The 21709-nt window shown below is 42.0% G+C and overlaps 1 long non-coding RNA gene across 1 annotated transcript in view; it reads left to right on the top strand.

Moving 5' to 3' along the window:
• The window catches only part of LOC131686211 (uncharacterized), a 35471-nt gene extending 14398 nt beyond the window's left edge, over positions 1-21073 (top strand). The window contains exon 3 of the long non-coding RNA XR_009304946.1: positions 20924-21073. This is a non-coding gene — a long non-coding RNA (uncharacterized LOC131686211). The remainder of the gene's footprint in view (positions 1-20923) is intronic.
• The last annotated feature ends 636 nt before the right edge of the window (positions 21074-21709 follow it).

Raw genomic sequence — 21709 nt, forward strand, 5'->3', positions numbered from 1 at the left:
CGTAAAATGATCGCAGAAACTCTGCCAGTATCAATTTCGCTTTGCTCAACTTTTGCTAACTTTCTGCTTACCCACGCTGACCGGGTGTGACAGAGCAAAGCTTTATTAGATGCTCTGCTTTTACCTTATCATAGTCTGGTGGAATAACGGAGATAAATTGCTCAGTTGGCAGATGAGAATAAAATACTTTCCTCTTTACCCCCCAAGGGAACCAAGTTTAGTTAAATTCACATCAGTGTTCGATTATTTCACTCGGCTTTCATAATAAGTATCCATGGTTTACCTTCTAGGAATAGTAAAGATGTTTGAATTGGCAGCTCGCAGATCAAAATCGCAGAACAACATTAACGGCCAATGTCTTTACTCGATGAATAGGGGAGAGTGAGGACACTTGGGGATATTTGATATCCCCTACCTAAAACTGAACTGCTGAAAACAAAGGTTCCTTTAATTGTATTAGTATGTAAAACAGTTCTGAACTTCAAGTAAAAATTCCGTACTATTACTGACTGTAACTATTACTGACTGTAACTATTACTGACTGTAACTATTACTGTACTGACTTTTGGGATCATGCAAAAAATTGGTTTTGAACAAGAATTCGAGCTGCACTTTTGTCGCGAATTAGCTACTGCAGTGACGAAGCGCTGCACTGATTGACCCATAAGCTCCGGTCATTTTGTTATATTTTTCAATGAAAAAAAAAATTGAGCTCTTCAAATATGTATGCGATTATATCTAAACATAGGTTTGCTTTTCTTTCCGTTAAAAATAAAAAAATCTGCGATTCACAGTTATTTTTGACGCCAAAAACTACCCCTACTATAAGCACTGCAAAGTTTGGGTACAATCCGAGAGGAATCGATGTTAATAAAAGTTTGAGATTATCCAAAAACTATTCCAAAAAGAGAAAAAAAAATTGCAAGCTCACCCTTTATATATTTTCCGGCGTCGGCGGTAAAACATGATGATGAGTTATGTTCTACCATAGACCATGCGGTAGACTTGGGTGCAATGCCCAACTCCTACTTAGCAGAAGGCAAAGAATTCTTCACATTTCCTTTCGATCATGTCCATATGAGCCTGCCTAGTCCTAGTTTTCCGTTCTAAGTTTATGACTGATTCGCTCTAGAATACCTATCCGTCTTTCAATTTCATTGCTTTAGTAAACCAATTCTGTTATCAAACTCTCCGCAATATTCCCTTTTTATCCAAACGTCACAAATACTCAACAAATTTTCAACCGAGAATTGCTGGCTTGTTCAGTAATCTGATCATTTAATTTGACGAATTGCTAGTGAAAGTAAATTTATCAGCTATTTACTGTTTGTACAGAAAATTAAAAGACGAACGAAAGAAATCTTACATTTCCTGAACATGATAACGAATTTTAGCCCGGGATTTCTGAATACAAAACATTCTCATTATCAATTGTAGAAACAAAACAGGTCTACTAATGAATGTTATCAAAAACTTTCCTCTTCGAAAAGCCGAATTCTTTCGCCACTTTTTCGCCGTAAAATCTATACTACTTTATACCATCAGGTTTCTTATTATAATGCTTGCGAGTTAAATTCATTATCCAAAATCGTCATGTGTAAAATGGCGATTTGACAGATGGTTTCCTGTACTTGTTTTATATGTTTTTGAGGAGGTTCGATGATGTTTAACTTTTTGCCGAACAATAAGTCACTATTATGGTGGATAAGTCACTGTATGGTCTGTGTCTGTCTGTATGCACTGTCACTGATAATTATGGTGGACAATAAGTCACTGTATGGTGGATAATTTACCGAAAAAAGCAAAAGTAATAATAAATTCAATTAAAAACATTTCAGGTTTTGGCAGCAAATTATTCGTAAAACTACCGAAGTCGCCGAAAAATGAATACGCTTTCGCAATTTTTTAAAACAAATTGCTGATCTACGTTAAATATTACTGTGCAAATTGTCAAATGAAATTACTGAACAACTTTGAGTTGGCTTAGTGTGTACATATAAATGGCTGGTTTGAATATGCAAAGCCTAAATAAAGCATTAATTTGATACCAAATATCGCCATTCTGTTGTTGTCGAAACCATCTTATTTCATTGGCATTTTTCAAACATGCTCTTTCTGCAACTGAGCATCTGATGAGGAACACTCCGTCTTGAATTAGGCGAGAATTAATACTTTCGCATACCCGGGGCGTGGTAGAGAGATATGTGTGAACACAAAAAAATCTCTTTATTCTCGAGTGCGTCTTCTCTCGCTTTCGGTGGGAGCTAGTAAACAGCCCTACTGCGTTTAACTGCTAGCAAGATTGAAAATGAGCTAATATCGGAGGCAGTAAGGTTATTTGTTTTTCTGGCCGATCTGCCAGATGGTAGCAAACGGCCTAACACACTATATGCGGTGGTGCGAGTTCGAACTCAGGTGAGCTGCATACAGTGAAATGGACTTATAAAGTATGCTATAGTATTCCTATATGGTGCACCGCAACCGCGGTGTAATCTGACTTTCATAGTTGAAAGACGTTGTTTGAGGATTAAGGGTGCTTCCACCAAGAAGGAGGAATGTCGGGGTAGGGTGTCTTAAATGTCCATTATTGGAACGTTATGTAGTGTAGCGAAAATTTCATCGTGCATACTCCACAATGTGTAACCATAAACGAATCGCACTGCTGTTTATAATTTCTGGAATACTTTATGAAGATGGCACATGGTCGGTTAGTGTTGTTCCTGGTATAATAGCTTCGTGATGTTCCTGATATAATGAAACTAAACGGAGTCGACTTCCGACTTTGGAACAAACCACATTTTTTCTTTTAATGAATACTCCACTTCGCCTGCAGATGGTCGAATTTGGGAATCTTTGAAATCAATCGGTATTATTTGGAATCTAAGTGCGCAAATCGCCACAAGATTCGTTCATTTTGTTCGTTTTGCTTTCTGGTGGAATAGAAATAATGGTTCTTAGCAATATTATCTCTTTTTGCACGAATTGTTGGTGACGTAGATTTTTGTTATATATTTCGGGAAACGTTTTGTGCATTCGATTATTATGGCCGGTTTGGGGAGGTATAGAAAGGGAGCTGGTAATAATAACAGTATCCCAATTCAACAAATTGGTGTTTCGAAGACAAGCATTAACATGCTCTTTATTCGATATAAGAAGTTCAATACCTTAGATATCGCGTAAAGCTTGTTTAAAATTGCTTTCAAAACGACACAAAAAATTACTCGAATTTATCAATATGATCGGTTCAATTTTTTCAATGGCAGGACTGTAAAACAGTCGAAATATAAAAGACGCCGAGTGCACGTTGCTACGACGCCGAGCATTCGCCATTTGTCCAAAAATTGAGGTCTTGAATTTAGCTAGGAGAACTGCATGTGTGAATCACCATACATGAATATTCATAAAAATATTGACGCTACAAATATCCATTTAATCAAATCAAGTGTACAGCTAGAGTTGATATGTGTAAACACTTTCAAAAGGGTATTTTCAAACTTTTTTTGAGATTTCATGAACGTTTGTCTTCATGAGGGCGGATGCACTACGAAAAACCATTATTGGTTTTGTGCCAGTATAAGACTGGCCAGGCATCCCAAATCCGACCAAAAAATGTCGAGTCTTCGAAAGACCTTAAGAAGTCACTTTTGGACGCTGCCATGTGGATTTGTCCATTTACAGACTCAGATATGACGTAGAAATAAATATTTTTCCACAGCCACAGATCGCTCGCCATACAAGGTTTTCTGGTTCGGTGCCTTCAAAACGTTGTACACGTAGTGTAGTAAAGGTTTGATTGTTAAAAATAAATTAAAAATTGAATCAAAATATTGGATTGACGTTTGAACTGGTTCAATAGTCATGCAGTGCCTCGCTTTCTGCCGCTCTGGTGCTCTTTAAATGTCTTGATAACATGAGATACGGTGCAATGTGCGATTCCGAGCTGCTACAGATCTATTGTTATCCCAACACAAAAATGAACTAATATTTTTTGAAATTTAGTCTATTGAATGATTTTATATTCATCTTAAGTGCGGGGCCCCCAAAGTCCCAGGGACCCTGGCCCTGGCCCACTGTGCGTAATGACGGTACTGCTAAAAATAAAGTGATTTTAAAGGCTATTTCTCGATTAAAACATTAAAATCTACTAACAAAATCTTACGTCCAGACGATCAGCGACCTTTTTATGACATTTGACACACCAATGTAAACTCAATTTGTCGCTAAATGGTCAAAATAATTGAACTAATGATAACCTTTCATTGTAAAATGAAAGAAAATTTGATTACTGGGAAAAGTCGTAGGGTGTCGGTTTTACTTATAATTCCCCTATACAATTTTCCCACCACGTAACTGTATTTCGGTACGGCCCAGTTAACAATGATGCTTACTCAGTGAACAAATGGTTGTCGCTTGACGGGTCAAATCCTAGTATTGCCGGTTGTCATTTGTTTCGAATAAACCCTGGACTGACATGCAATTTTTATATCACCCGTAGCATTCCGTTATATTTTATGGATGCTTTTTGTAACATCTGATTCAATCGAAATTTAATTTACAGCCTTAAAATTGTGTATGTCACAACATTACAGCAAATCGTTACACCCGCAGCGGAAAGGATTGATTGTTGAGCCGGAAAACTAATTTAATTGATCGGATCAGAATGATAGTGTCGAAAAACTTGGTTGATATTTAAGCGAATTTTGGAGGAGTATAAACTTCACCACTGAATATTTCAGAATCTAACCTCCAGTTTACGGACCATTCATATATTACATAACGCAAAAAATACTCATGATTGGTAACGAATATCTTAACAGTTTACTTTGAAGTCCGTATACTAATTTGTATAGCCGAAATCCTCGCTTAGGCTCGTCAATTATAATTTCGTCCCAAATGAACATCTCTAACTAACCATCTCGAAAGGTGAAGGAAAAAAAAAGTTGAAACTTCGCGCGCGGACATAATATCTGCATACATTTTTATACGCTCCGCTGTCCCACTCTGGAAGGCCCCCGCCGAAACATCCGTGTACCCGAGAGGGCTAAGCACCTCCAACCACTACCACCACCACCACCCTCAGGACTACCACCGGCAGCAGTCCCGATGGAGGAACGTCCGGCCCAAACTGGTTGGCAACATGAGCTCTCGCGAGGATACCAGCGTGATGCTTTTTCATTATCTTTCTTAAATCGACACCTGATATTAAATACGAAAAGGAGGCTATTCATGCGAACGGCAGCCCGGGCCCGAATCCGGAGGCATCGAGACAAGGGAGAGAAATTTTACACAACACCAGTGGCTTGACAGGCGAAATAATGTTGCCAACTTGGGCAAGCAGGCCGCGGCCACTCGGCATGCTGTGGCAATCGCTAACCACTCTTGCTTTGCGCTTGCTTGCATCTTGATTCGGCCGGTCAGTCGTTGCGTAAAGAAGGAACAATCCTCACTGGAATCCAACGTCTTACATCGGACATTTTTTCAGGAAGATGATGCTTAGCTTCTGCTACCATGGGAGATATGATCGTTTTTAGTAAGATCAGATATAATACAAAATTTCGAAATCTCATTAAAACTAAAAGTTACCCTTCACGAAAGTATCTATAATGCATTTAAAATGTGAAGATGCAATTTTTTATATTTTTAAAAGTTTTAGTGAAAAAGCAAGCAGGCTTTGAACCAACTCTTACAAATAACAAAGAAGTTTAAAATCAATAATTTCAGTAGTAATTTCTAGAGTGTTCTTTCTATGAGAATTATTCTGAGTCTTGCATTTAAACTCGCCACAAAGTCCCCAGCATAGAGCAGTAATTGTCAACTCCGTCGACCTCTAGGAGTCGTAAAGTATTTGATGGAGATCCGCGTAGAAGAATATCTTTTCAGGGATATTACGATTAAGAAGTACTATGCAATATTCCACAGTATTATAAGAACATGTAATAGACTTGGGTGCGACCTAAGAGAAGTGAAAATAATCACGATCGAATTTAAAGCCATAACTTCAATATTAAATCCCTATTAGTCGTTTTGCCAAACAATAGCGGTCATAACAGGTTTAAGGGGGTGTTTGGTGTAGTGGGTAAAAAAGAGACATCTTTTTTATTCGCTTAATTGTTAGTGCTGAACCTCTAGAATGTTCTCCCGCAATCTCGGTGGTCACGCTGAACTTCTTTTGTTTTAAACTACCATGCGTTTCTCTCGTATCATCGTATTTGCTGTTGCTATTTTAATCTATCGACTTTAAACTTAAATAACTCGAAGCCGTGTTTTTCAAAATGGGGAACATGACAACTCAAATACTAATCAACGAATGGACTGGATTTTTTTATGAGAATGCGTGTCGCCTGTCGATGAACCACAGAAAACTGAATACACATTTTTCTCCCTAAAGTGAGAGAATTGTACAGTAAAATATGAGACTTTTCTGTTTTCATGAAGCCATTTTCAGAAACTCGAACTTTTTGCCATTTTTTTTCATCTGTAACTGTAAGTCCAAGCTTTTCAAATTTTGTTGAATTACCTGTGTCAGACAATTTTATCAAGTGTTATCGTGTACGCTGTGGCGCTCTTCGACGTGGAAATGGTTGGACGTCTACTCTTGGAACACTCGTATGGCTCTGCGTGACTAAAATGTTTTGTTTTCGTGCACAATGAGTGTATAAATAAACCCTAACATTACACAATAGATCTATTGTTGCCAGGCCTTCAAAATCGTAAAACAAAATAACTTTCGGTTTGATTACTTTAGACCAGACGACCCTCTTAAATAACCATGCTGAATGAAATTGTTGAATGCCGATATAGCTACGTATATTGTGAAAAAAAATCAATAAAAATAAAAGTGCAGCTAGAAGAGTAGTACCATTACATTCAGCGATTGTGCAAAGCATGCAAAAGGTATCTGATGCTGAGGCCAAGAAGCAAAAAGCCTATTTTCGTCTCTTTTTTCGTAACTCATGGTTTTTCTTCAGCATTTTTATGATTACGACATGATTGTTGAACAAATTGAGATGTATTATACATCAAAATAGCTTTATCTATGATCTGAACAATAAGAATATGTTCAAGCAAGCCATTACGATAGAATTGCACAGTTCATGCCTGGTGATGCCATATGGCATCAAGCGCGGTGAATGGGTCAACTCCACGTTTTACTCGCACTTCCTTCTTCACAAACCCTTTCTCTACAATGTAATATGACTAGAAAAAACCTTCCACACCGTTCATTAATCCTGTGTCAATTGTGTGTCGTACAAACACCCAAGAAGGAATGAAATACCTTGTATTAACAGTAATAAAATAAGTTTTAAAAAATGTCTGCTTTTCAATAATTCCGTAGTTTTTCTCAAAGTCGTGCTCAAATTTGACATGATGAAATGGGCACACCTGCGCGAATTTTGAACCTTTATATAAACAAAGTTATAAACTAATTATAAATATTTTCAAAAAAATCACTTAAATTAGTTCACGTTCATTGCCACAATAAAGTTATGTACACCGCGAGGTGCGAAAATTTAACTTTTTCTAGCAAGAAAGTTGACATATATGTATTATAAATATGTTGAAAATACCAACTCAAGTTGTTTATCATGCTATAGATTACAATGAGCTATCAGGATAGTAAAAACCCAAGACAGTCGAAAGGAAAGTTACCTCTCACTCGATCGTGCCTGGCGAAGCTCTATCAGAATGACTTTCTTGAGAATTCGAAATCCGAGCGCTGCTTCGGGTTAACACATACGCAGTACTTACTACATCACAATCAGCGAAGATTTCAAGTTGAAGAAATCTGCAATCTCCAATGGAGTGGATGGGACGAAATATTTAATAAAGTAAAGTAGAAACATCAACGGTTCCATGTAGCCTCCCTGAGCCCTGAGATAAAAGTAAATGTGAGTACCTGACAATCTCCAATGGCATTCGTTCTCGAGCGCTCGGTCGAGACACAAGTGTTTCATTGCCAGTCCGTGCAGTGTGTAACGACAAAGAGTAGTGCTAACCCGCATTCAAGGTTATCTTGCGCACTCTCCGCCTCGTCGAGGTTTCAGCATTTTATTCCTTCTTTTGTGTTTCAGTTTCCGAGTACCGTTAGCCAGCCATTAACTAGTGAAGTGGCCGTCTGCATACCGTAATACACACAGCTAAGTACAGATATTTTATACGCTTCTCCTTCTTGGTTCTCATATAAACGTGCACTGGGCAATAGGCCCGTGCGAAACTGACTTCCCCTGACGGCGGCTCATCACAAGGTGAGATGGACGTCGAAACAAAATCGGCTCCCCAGCTCAAAGTATATCCAAGCTCGGCCACCGGGCCATTCGTGATCTTCTTCCGGACCAAAGATAAAAGTGTTTGAATCTGTTGTAGATTTCTCGAGTTCTGTTGGATCGGTACTCAGCAGTGACAGAAATATCGAAAATTCGCCCTGATAAGCTTCGGCTGGTTGTAAACAGCTTAAATCAGGCAAATTATATTGCTGGCTACGGGCCCTTTAGGAAGGAATACAGGGTGTATATTCTAGCTAACAGGGCTGAAATCTGCGCAGTAGTCTCCGATTCGAGTCTGAGTGCCGAGGACCTGCTGAAACATGGGACTGGCTGTTTCAAAGACCCCATGCTTAAACCAGTGAAGATACTGGAGTGCAAACGTTTGCATTCAGCATCAGTCGCAGCTGACGGAAACAAAATATACGTCAACTCAGACTCTTATCGGGTGACCTCCGCCGGTTCTCCTCTACCCAACTACTACCTCGCGGGTCATGAACTGTACTAATTGCAAACAACCGGGACACACAGCCTCCCATTGTAGCAATAAAGCCCGTTGTGGGAAATGCGGTGGGAATCATGCGGATGATTCCTGTGGAAGAGATGTCGAAAAGTGTCTCTACTGTGGGAGAAACCCACATGATCTCCCTTCATGTCCCGCGTACAAACAGCGCGAGGAAAATCTTAAGCATTCCCTTCAGGGACGCTCTAAGCGATCTTTTGCAGAAATGCTTAAGATAGCTACGCCACCTCTATGCCAACTTGTCTACTGACGAAGGTGACTGTGATGAGCCCCAGGAGGGAACATCTTCTGCTGTGCCTAGAAGCAATAGAAAAAGAAGGAACATTTCCTCTCCCAAGCTTCGTCGTAAAGGCCAGAAGATATCTCCCTCCCCCCCCCCCCTCTAAAATAATTACTCAAGGAAGTACTGGTGCAAAATCGAAGCAAGTCGCTCCCGGTCTCAGTAACCTGAGCTCAGAAAAGGAGTTCCCAGCACTTCCAGGAACATCAAAAACCCCAAGTGTTCCCATATCTCAACCAGAGAAAGAAAACAGCGCTGACTTACTAAATTTTTCTGACATTAGTGAACCATATTCTTATAGCTTTAAATATTTCTGACAGTCTTAAAAGCATCGTGATAAGCTTTTTCCCCGCAGTAAAAACATGCTTGATGCAGTTCACTGCGAAATGGCCCCTCCTTTCACCGATTGTATCCTTCGATGGCTAATTCATCGAACGAGTTCAAGGATTTAATCACTGTTCTACAGTGGAATTGCAGAAGCATTATCCCGAAAATCGGTTCCATTAAAATCTTACTAAATAACTTGAAATGTGATGCTTTAGCACTATGCGAAACATGGCTTACTTCAGAAATAGACCTACACTTCCATGATTTTAACATTGTTCGCTTGGATCGAGAAGACTCTTACGGAGGAGTACTTTGCTATTCTTTCAACCGAATCGACCTCCCCTCGACACCAGGTATTGAAGTTGTCGCTTGCCAAACCAGAATTAAAGGCAAAGACCTTTGCATTGCTTCCACCTACAGTCAGCCTCAGTCAGCCACCGGCGGCTTTGCGATATTGCGGTGCGGGGAGGACGCCGAGGCTAGTTTTAGGTGACTTCAACTCCCACGGTACGGCATCGGGTTGCCTTCATGACGATAATCGATCTACCCTACTCCGTGAGCTGTGCGACAACTTCAATATGACCATTTTGAATACGGGTGAAATGACACGGATTCCTGCCCCTCCAGCGCATCCGAGCGCCTTAGACCTGTCCCTCTGCTCGAGATCGCTGCGGTTAGATTGCATGTGGAAGGTAGTCGCTAATCCCCACGGCAGCGACAATCTGACAATCGTAATAAATATTGCTAACGGTTCAGGGCCACCGAATACAATCAATATTTCGTATGACCTCACACGAAATATTGATTGGAAGAGCTACGCGTCCGCGATATCCGACAAAATTGAGTGTACTTAAGAGCTTCCTCCGAGGGAATAGTACGGGTTCCTGGCTGGCTTGATTGTCGATAACGCGATTCAAGCTCAGACTAAACGCGTACCAGACGCGAACTCACGCGGGTGTGCTCCCAATCCATGGTGGGACAAAGAGTGCTCAAACGTGTACGCGGAGAAGTCCGCTGCGTATAAGACCTTCCGGGACGACTTCCAACTAGCTACCTGTCGGTACGCGATGGCGGAAACGCGCATGAAGAGTTTGATGAAAGCCAAAAAACGTAGCTACTAGCGCCGGTTCGTCGACGGACTAACAAGAGAGACATTGATGAGCACTCTTTGGAGTACGGCCCGACGCTTACGAAACCGAAACAGTACTAATGAGAGTGTGGAATATTCAAACCGTTGGATATTCGATTTTGCCAAGAAGGTTTGTCCGGATTCCGCCCCGACACAGAAGATCTAAAGATCTACCGCGCCGCGTCCCCTCACGATAACGCGAACGAAACACCGTTTTCGATGGTGGAGTTCTCACTTGCTCTCTTGTCATGTGTCAATAAAGCTCAAGGGCCAGACAGAATCAAATTTAACTTGTTAAAGAATCTGCCAGACTCTTCCAAGAGATGCTTGTTCAATTTATATAATAAGTTTCTTGACGGTAACATTGTCCCTCATGACTGGAGGCAAGTGAAGGTCATCGCCATTCAAAAACCTGGAAAACCAGCCTCCGACCACAACTCGTATCGACCGATTGCAATGCTGTCCTGTATCCAAAAGTTGTTCGAGAAAATAACCTTGCTTCGCCTCGACAATTGGGTTGTAGCAAAAGGCTTACTGTCAGATACACAATTTAGTTTCCGCAAAGTCAAAGGGACGAACGATTGTCTTGCGTTGCTCTCAACAGAAATTCACATGGTTTATGCTAGCAAAGAGCAGATGGCATCAGTTTTCTTAGATATAAAGGGGGCTTTTGATTCAGTTTCTATTCAAATTCTTTCTGAGAAGCTGCACCAGCATGGTCTTTCACCGACTTTAAACAACTTTTTGCTAAACTTGCTGTCGACATCACGAAAAAGCTACATGGGTCTTCCCCAGGGCTCATGTCTGAGCCCCCTTCTCCACAACATTTACGTGAATGATATTGACGAATGTCTTGTCAGTTCCTGCACGCTAAAGAAGCTTGCAGACGACGGTGTGGTCTCTGTTACAGGTCCCACAGCCGTCGATCAGCAAGGACAATTGCAAGATACCTTGAACAATTTGTCTGCTTGGGTCCTCCAGCTGAGTATCGAGCTTAATTCTCAAACCTGATTTATGTCCTTGTACTTCGATTACATGGAACAAAATTCTTCTTCATATTATCCCAACCGTGTCAATCTCCCTCATGCTTCTGATTCAACTATATTCTTCGATACATCCATGAACGACGAGATTTGTGGAATCCCGGATCACATACGTCCGCAAGTGATCCCAAGCATCCTTATTAGTAAATTTCGAAAAGTCGACTGTAACAAGACGTTTTATACCGACGGGTCAAGCCTCGAATGCTCCACTGGCTTCGGAATATTCAATCAAAACCTCACCGCCTCATTCGAACTCAATGATCCTGCTTCAGTTTACGTCGCAGAACTTGCTGCTATTCAGTATACCCTTAGGATCATTGATACTTTTCTAACCGATCATGATTTTATTGTCTCGGATAGCCTCAGCTCTCCGTTAAATGAAACCTGGAAAGAACATTCCATATTCTCTGGGGAAAATCTGGGAGGTCTGTAAGATCGTACAAGATTACCTTAGTTTGGGTTCCCTCGTATTGCTCCATTCAAGGTAATGAAGAAGCGGGCTCTCTAGCTAAGTAGGGCACTTTAGAAGGTGACATCTATGAAAGAGCAATGTGCTTCAACGAATTTTTCAACATTACTTATCAGATAATCCTCGAAAGTTGGAAAACTTCATGGAGTAATGGGGAACTAGGAAGGTGGCTACATTCGATAATCCCTAAGGTATCGAGGAAAACTTGGTTCAGGGGGATGGATGTGGATCGTGATATCATTCGTGTGATGTTTCGGCTCATGTCCAATCACTACACGCTGGACGCTCATCTCCGACGTATTGGGCTTACAAATAGCGGTATCTGCGCCTGTGGCAACGGCTATCACGATATTGAACATGTTGTCTGGGCATGCACCGAATACTGTTCTGCCAGATCTCAACTATTGGATTCCCTTCGAGCCTGAGGAAGATCACCCAGTGTCCCGGTTCGAGATGTACTGGCAAGCCGCGAACTCTTCTATATGTCCCTCGTATATACCTTCCTAAAAACCATCAATATTTAAATTTAACTGCCCCAATTATTTTCCTTATCATTCTCAGAAGTGTCCTCTTCCGCCAACCGTACCCTAACTATGGTTTGATGCGACTCCAAGATGACACAAAACATCTCTGTCGAATGATCCAACAAACGCCAGACCTACAGCACAACATCACACGCACAACGCGGTGTGTTGCCGATCCGCATTTGAGCCGTACCACTATTTTAAAAAAAAATCAAAACGTAAAATAAAGAAAAAATGGCACCTTTATGCTAACGCAAACGTGCCTTATCAAATAAGCGAATTGAATAAAAAAATGGGCTATTGAAAGTTTTTCTCGTAATAGTCTCCATGACAGGATGTGATCATTCCAGTTCTACATCAAAGATGATATGAACACTTCAAGAATATTTTGGAAAAAGTTCTTACTTGTGTATTGCATCAGGATACATTTCTTCAACGTGGTGGGAAAAAAATGTCAAAATCATTCCCAAATGTAGGAGGTAAAGATATTTTGACGAATAAGTCCTTCTCAAATCAGTGGAATATTTAATCGACCACTACATTCGGGATTTTCGCTTGGGCTGCATGCAAGAGCTCCTAATCAAGCTTAGGAGTTTTTCTTGATATTGAAGGTGCTTTGGACAAAAGGTCTCTCGAATATTGGAAGCAGCAGAAGGTCAGTACCTTCATACATTACGAACTGGATACACGGAATCCTTAACAACCGACATCTGTGCTCATCGTTAAGACATGAGACGTCTCCCAACCTTTGAACGGAACGGATCGTTATATTTCACAGTGGTGTTCGGTGTGTAAATTACAGTGATTCAAGGTCATCCTTTGTTCGTTCGTTAGCTGCCATTCTGCTGGTGCCGGCAGTAAATCCAGTACATTGTTTTCGCTGGTGCGGAACAATCGACGTTGTTTGCAGATAAGTTTTGCTTTATTTTTTTTCCTCGTTTGCTTTCTTTCCTTTTCCCTACTTTACTCAAATCAAATAATAAGACACATTCCCGTTTATATAACGCTCTGCCCTCGTGCTTAAATGGCCGAGGGCGAAATACCATCTGATATAATCATGGAAGTCCCTGATCCCCCTAATACTCGCATTGCTCCCCGTATAAAGCAGTACCCAGAAGGTTCCTCTGGGCCATGGGTGGTATATTTTCGGACCGGAGAGAAACCGGTTAATATATTAAAACTTTCTCGAGATCTGACTGCTAATTACCCGGCCGTAACTCAGATAACACGTGTTCGGGCAAACAAGATACGTGTTCTAGTGAGTGATCTCGGCCAGGCAAACGCGATTGCTTGCTGTGAGCGCTTTACGCGGGAATTTAAAGCGTACGTGCCTTGTGTGGCCTGTGAAATCGATGGGGTAGTGTCCGAACCGGGCCTGAAATGCGAAGAACTGTTGGAGCACGGGGTTGGCTGCTTTAAGGACCCCTCACTTGAACAGATTAAGATCTTGGAATGCAAACAATTGTATACCGCAAACACCGAGGGAGGTAAGACTACCTACTCTCTATCAGGCTCGATTCGGGTGACATTCGCCGGGTCCTCTCTTCCCAACTACATCCTCCTTGACAAGGTTCGCCTACCAGTTCGCCTGTTCGTACCGCGGGTCATGAACTGCAGCAATTGCAAGCAGTTGGGCCACACAGCCACATATTGTGGAAATAAGAAACGATGCGGCAAATGCGAAGGAGAGCATGAGGATGACTCTTGCGACAAAGAAACTGAAAAGTGTATTTGCTGCGGGGGCCCTTCACATGCTCTTAAATCATGTCCTGCGTACAAGCAGCGCGGGGATAAAATTAAGCGCTCCCTTAAGGAACGCTCAAGGCGTTCTTATGCAGAAATGCTAAAGAATGCTTCGCCATCTATCCTGTCCGAAAATCCCTATGCTGGTTTGGCTAACGTTGAGCAAGAATCTGACGACCCACGAGAGGGAACATCTTTGGTTAACCCAGGGGAATCCAGGAAGAGGAGAAATCCAGCCTCCCCTACATTGCCTCGTAAGGGTGCCAAGGTGTCGCCCACTCAGAGTGCGCCATCTACAACCAATAAATCCAACGGAAGTGATGCCCAAAAGCCGAAGCAATTTGCTCCAGGACTTGGAAATATTAATTCTAACAAGGAGTACCCACCACTTCCAGGGACATCCAAAACCCCAAGTGTCCCCTTTTTTTCAAACAGATACTCAGTCCAGTAGCGGACTAATGAAATTTTCTGACATAGTGGACTTAATTTTCACAGCTTTCAATGTTACTGATCCTCTTAAAAGCCTTCTGATACGTTTTCTCCCTATAGTGCAAACATTTTTGAAGCAGTTGACTACTAAATGGCCCCTCCTTGCAGCGATCGTATCCTTCGATGGCTAAGTCATCGAACGAGGTCACCGATTCGATCACTGTTCTACAGTGGAACAGCAGAAGTATCCTCCCGAAAATCGATTCCTTTAAATTTTTACTAAATAGTTTAAAATGTGATGCTTTCGCATTATGTGAAACTTGGTTAACTTCCGATATAAATCTCAACTTCCACGACTTTAATATAATTCGTCTGGATCGAGAAAACCCCTATGGAGGAGTACTTTTGGGGATCAAAAAGTGCTATTCTTTCAACCGAATTAACCTCCCTCCGACACCAGGCATTGAAATTGTCGCTTGTCAAGTTTTAATCAAAGGTAAAGACCTTTGCATTGCTTCCATCTACATTCCTCCTAGAGCCTCGGTAGGGCACCGAACGCTTTGTAATATCACGGAATCCTTACCGGCACCGCGGCTAGTTCTGGGAGACTTTAACTCGCACGGTACGGTATGGGGCTGTCTTCATGATGATAATAGATCAACATTAATCCAAGATCTTTGCGATAATTTCAACATGACCATCTTAAACACGGGAGAAATGACGCGGATTCCTACACCACCAGCACGCGCAAGCGCGTTGGATTTGTCGCTTTGCTCGACATCGCTACAGTTAGATTGCATGTGGAAGGTGATCCCTGATCCCCACGGTAGCGATCATTTGCCTATCGTGATTTCAATTGCTAACGGTTCAAGACCATCGGAAACAATCAATGTCTCATATGACCTCACACGGAACATTGATTGGAAGAGTTACGCGACCGCGATATCCGTTAAAATCGAATCCACTCAAGAACTTCCTCCGGAGGAAGAGTACAGGTTTTTGGCTGGCTTGATTCTCGACAGTGCGAATCAAGCTCAGACTAAACCAGTACCCAGCGCGAATACCCATGGACGGTCTCCCACCCTGTGGTGGGATAAAGAGTGCTCAGAGCTGTACGCGGAAAAGTCCACTGCATATAAGGCCTTCCGGGAAGACGGGTTACCCGCTAGCTATCAACAGTACGCGTCGTTAGAAAGGCGAATGAAGAGTCTAATGAAAGCCAAAAAACGCAGTTATTGGCGCCGGTTCGTCGACGGGTTAACGAGAGAAACAGCGATGAGCACTCTTTGGGGTACGGCTCGACGTATGCGTAACCGTAATAGTACCAACGAGAACGTGGAATATTCAAACCGTTGGATATTCGCTTTCGCCAAGAAGATCTGTCCGGACTCTGTCCCGGTACAGAAAACGTGCCGCGCCGCGTCTCCTCACGATACCGCGAACGAAACACCGTTTTCGATGGTGGAGTTCTCACTTGCTCTCTTATCGTGCAACAATAACGCCCCAGGGTTAGACAGAATCAAATTCAACTTGCTGAAGAATCTGCCTGACACTGCAAAAAGGCGCTTGTTGAATTTATTTAACAAGTTTCTTGAGGGTAACATTGTCCCTTATGAATGGAGGCAAGTGAAGGTCATCGCCATCCAAAAACCAGGAAAACCAGCCTCCGACCACAACTCGTATCGGCCGATTGCAATGCTGTCCTGTATTCGGAAGTTATTCGAGAAAATGATCTTGTTTCGCCTCGACAATCGGGTTGAAGCAAATGGCTTACTGTCAGATACACAATTTGGCTTCCGCAAAGGCAAAGGGACGAACGATTGCCTTGCGTTGCTTTCTACAGAAATCCAAATGGCCTATGCTAACAAAGAGCAGATGGCATCAGTCTTCTTGGATATTAAGGGGGCTTTTGACTCAGTTTCTATCAACATTCTGTCAGAGAAGCTGCACCAGCATGGTCTTTCACCAATTTTAAATAACTTTTTGCTAAACCTGTTGTCTGAAAAGCACATGCACTTTTCGCATGGCGATTTAACAATATCGCGATTTAGCTACATGGGTCTTCCCCAGGGCTCATGTCTAAGTCCCCTGCTCTACAATTTCTACGTGAATGACATTGACGATTGTCTTGCCAATTCATGCACGCTAAGGCAACTTGCAGACGACGGGGTGGTCTCTGTTACAGGGCCCAAAGCTGCCGACTTGCAAGGACCATTACAAAATACCTTGGACAATTTGTCTGCTTGGGCTCTTCAGCTGGGTATTGAGTTCTCCACGGAGAAAACTGAGTTGGTTGTTTTTTCTAGGAAGCGTGAGCCGGCGCAACTCCAGCTTTTATTAATGGGTGCAACGATCAACCAGGTTTTCACATTTAAATATCTCGGGGTCTGGTTCGACTCTAAAGGTACCTGGGGATGTCACATTAGGTATCTGAAACAGAAATGCCAACAAAGGATCAATTTTCTCCGAACAATAACTGGAACATGGTGGGGTGCTCACCCAGGAGACCTGATCAGGTTATACCAAACAACGATATTGTCGGTGATGGAGTACGGGTGTTTCTGTTTCCGCTCCGCTGCGAACATACACTTCATCAAACTGGAGAGAATCCAGTATCGTTGCTTGCGCATTGCCTTGGGTTGCATGCACTCGACCCATACGATGAGTCTCGAAGTGCTGGCGGGCGTTCTTCCGCTAAAAAATCGATTTTGGGAACTCTCATATCGATTGCTCATCCGATGCGACATTCTGAACCCGTTGGTGATTCAAAATTTCGAGAGGCTCGTCGAGCTTAATTCTCAAACCCGTTTTATGTCCTTGTACTTCGACTACTTGGCACAGAGCATCAATCCTTCTTCGTACAATCCCAACCGTGTCCGTTTCCTAGATACTTCTGATTCTACTGTATTCTTCGACACATCCATGAAGGAAGAGATTCGTGGAATCCCGGACCATATACGCCCGCAAGTGATCCCCAATATATTTTATAATAAATTCCGAGAAGTCGACTGCGACAAAATGTTTTACACTGACGGATCAAATCTCGATGGGTCCACTGGCTTCGGTATCTTCAACAATACTATCACCGCTTCATTCAAGCTCAATGATCCCGCTTCAGTTTACGTCGCAGAGTTAGCTGCAATTCAGTACACCCTTGGGATCATCGACACTCTGCCCACAGATCACTACATCATCCTTTCGGACAGCCTCAGCTCCATCGAGGCTCTTCGTGCGGTGAAGCCAAAAAAGCAACTCCCGTATTTTCTGGGGATGATACAGGAGTCCTTGTGTACATTATCTGAAAAATCTTATCAGATTACCTTTGTTTGGGTCCCCTCTCATTGTTCTATCCCGGGCAATGAAAAGGCCGACTCATTAGCAAAGGCGGGCGCATTAAATGGTGACATATACGAAAGACCAATCTGCTTCAACGAATTTTTTAGTATTTGTCGTCAGAGGACGCTCAACAGTTGACAAACCTCGTGGAGCAACGGGGAACTTGGACGATGGCTACATTTGTGTACATTATCTGAAAAATCTTATCAGATTACCTTTGTTTGGGTCCCCTCTCATTGTTCTATCCCGGGCAATGAAAAGGCCGACTCATTAGCAAAGGCGGGCGCATTAAATGGTGACATATACGAAAGACCAATCTGCTTCAACGAATTTTTTAGTATTTGTCGTCAGAGGACGCTCAACAGTTGACAAACCTCGTGGAGCAACGGGGAACTTGGACGATGGCTACATTCGATTATCCCAAAGGTATCAACGATGCCTTGGTTCGGGGGGATGGATGTGGGTCGGGATTTTATTCGCGTAATGTCCCGACTTATGTCCAATCACTACACCATGGATGCGCATTTGCGGCGTATTGGGCTTGCGGAGAGTAGTCTGTGCGCTTGTGACGAGGGCTATCATGACATCGAACACGTTGTCTGGGTATGCGCCGGGTATTGTGACGCCAGGTCTCAGTTAAAGGAATCCCTTCGGGCCCGAGGTAGACCACCCAATGTACCAGTCCGAGATATGCTGGCAACTCGTGATTTCCCCTATATGTCCCTTATTTATACCTTCATAAAAACGATAAATATCCCAATTTAGCCCCTCTCTTTTATTTCTCGTTTTTAGAGTTTCCTCCTGCCTTGTGGAACCGATCAGCTCCAGAGTGCCACTATGTAACCGCCGTCGCCCTTACCACTACGCCTGCATAGAAGGAAACTGAAGCGAGAGCGACTCGAGGTCCGATGACTTTTGAAGGATTCCCCGCGGGTCCGAAGAATACCATCCGCCAATCCGGTACTCGACGACTTACTAGACTGAGGCGCAAATTTATTTCGCTGATCCCCCTTCCCCCCCCCCCCCCCCCCCCCGTTCGAGCGAAAGTTGCAAGTTTTGCTCTTCTTTCCCTGTCTCTCCCCTGTCCTTGATACAACTGCTGCTACACTGATGCGGAAATAAGCCACCCTCTGAATATCTTGACCAAGCATAAGTTTTAGTTAAAAAATTCAAATTAGTATTCTGTATTTCTAGTTTTAAGATAGCTATAATTTTTACTCTTTATTGAAACTCTTGTCCTCCATCTTGTAAATAGAATTGATCCCTTGTTTTAAGATTTCTGTGAAGTTTCTCATAAATATTTGTTCCCCCTTTTGTGTACTAAACTATATTGTTAGTTTTAAGATAACCGTAAAATATTTCGTAAAATACTATTACTCCCCCTCTTGTATATCAAAGTGAATCCCTTGTTTTAAATTTTTTCACAAAAAAATCTTTTGGCCCTCTCTTGTATATTGAATCTTATTTCTAGTCTTAAGATAGCTGTAAACTTTTTTTTTCCTTTGTAAAAAAAAATATTTCATTGTAACCTCCTAGTTTTAAGATATCCAAAATGTAAAAACATAAGCATTTGGCACCGCCAAGCTAACGCATTTGTGCCTATCAAATAAACGAAATGAATAAAAAAAAATCGTTAAGACAAATAGAGATAAGGAAACTGAGTATCTGCCTATTTCCTCAAAGTGGTGTGCTGTCACCTTGGCGCCGATGGTTTGTTGAGGAATCCTAATGTGCTTGAAGAACACGTAGTTTGTCACGCTGACGGTTCTCTGTTAGAGGGTCTATTTTCGTGAAATGAGATTGTGCCAACTTCCCAAGTAACAATTGAAGTTTTATAGCACGCTACAAGTGCAATCTAAGTTTTATCAGTGGCTATAAAACTACTATAAAACCTCAATTGTCAATTGTTGGGTTAGTAGATACTGATTCGCTTGCTAGATACTGTACCGTGCTCTAAGCAATTTAAGCAATTTATGCAATCGGCACTTCATCGGGGTATTTGCGGTAAAAGAATTTCGTTTTGCTCTTACAATCAGACTGCCTTATAGCATTTAGTTCAAAAGATTCGAGATCGAAATTAGTGATCACATGACGAACTAAAATCGAAGAACCTAGCAACGCTATTTAGCTTTTACGGGTACCCAGCTGATCAGGTATATCTCGAAATGAATTGGCAGCCGAATTGACTAGAGCGCGAACTGCGACTGACTTCGGTGGTCCAGAACCAGTCATATCGCTTTCAATAAGCTAGATATCAGACTGCCCTGCCGGATGTGAGTTAAAAAATGCCAAAGAATTCGTTCCCCATTTCCTAGCACAACCGCAGTATTCTAGTCAGGGCATTGACTATTGCAAATTCAATTGTCGCATGGCTACTATTCAGCGGGCTGAGTATTATCCATGTGATCTTTGTGAATCCGATTATGGAACTTCATATCACATGATATGTAACTTCCCTGGAACAATGCAATTACGTATCCGGATTTTTGGTTCTCAATGTATAGATGATTCTATGTGCATGAAGTTCTAGCACGAGGATGTGCTAAAGAGCTATTTGCGTTATCGGTGGGGTAAATTATTCCTTCGGGAGTGAAGAATACAAGCTGTTTGCTGTTTTGTGCTGTGATTGTAATGTGTTGTCATTTTTAATTTCCCTATCCTTTTGATTTCAGCTTTCTTTCCCTTCCCATAAGAAAAGATGACATGGCAGGGTACAAATCTCCCAATAAGATGTAGGACGTGCCAATCGAGCCAATATATTTTGATTCTTGATCCAAATAAATAGTTTTTCAATTTTGCATCATATTTTACATTATATTAAATCAATTGACTGAAAATCTATTCTCTAATTGATTCCAGATTCAAATTCGATGCACAGTAACAGGTAGGTATTGTCGAAATTGTGCACCAGTTGTCAATGGAATGACATGCTTGTTGTCTAGCAATTAAACACTCACCCAACGAATGAGAAATAAATCAACCTGAATCTATACATTATGACCATTGCGACTAGAGCAATTATAAACAAATTAACGATCGCCTTTGTCAAAACATCAGAATTTTTTCATCGACTAAGTTATGAGTCACGATCAAGTGATAACAAAGGTATTAGATTTCCTGAAGCAACTACGTCCGTTCGATTCACCGATTGGTTGAATTCTTTTAGGACGTTCGCAAAACAAAAAAAAACCAGCTTGACTAAATCGTAATGCATCAATCATTCCACATAAATAGGTATGTATATTAGCTTGGCGCGAATATTTTCGTTCGTCGTGCATATTTTGAGATGTCAAGCACTCATTTGCATAATTTCCTCCTGCTTTCGCTCTCTTCCACTTGAGATATTCGAGAACCCTCGATCGGCATCGTCGTATGTACACATCGTAGCTCTCCATTTGGGACCGCTTACGAAACCTGGTGGACCAACTCCGTTGCGTAGTGCTGCGCTGGCTGGAACAGACGGACGGATGGGGGCATCATTTATCTTTCCCGAGCGAGCAGAGTTTTCGCTGGGCTGGCTGGCTGGCAAATGCGCGTACAGCTTATATGCATGAAGGGAGAGCCAAAAAGATCGCTTTGATAAACGCACACGGTAGCAGCCGGAAACCGACAATTATTAGTTGTTTAATTTAATAAGGAAATGTT

Source organism: Topomyia yanbarensis, chromosome 2, assembly GCF_030247195.1.
Source record: "Topomyia yanbarensis strain Yona2022 chromosome 2, ASM3024719v1, whole genome shotgun sequence".
Classification (NCBI taxonomy): domain Eukaryota; kingdom Metazoa; phylum Arthropoda; class Insecta; order Diptera; family Culicidae; genus Topomyia; species Topomyia yanbarensis.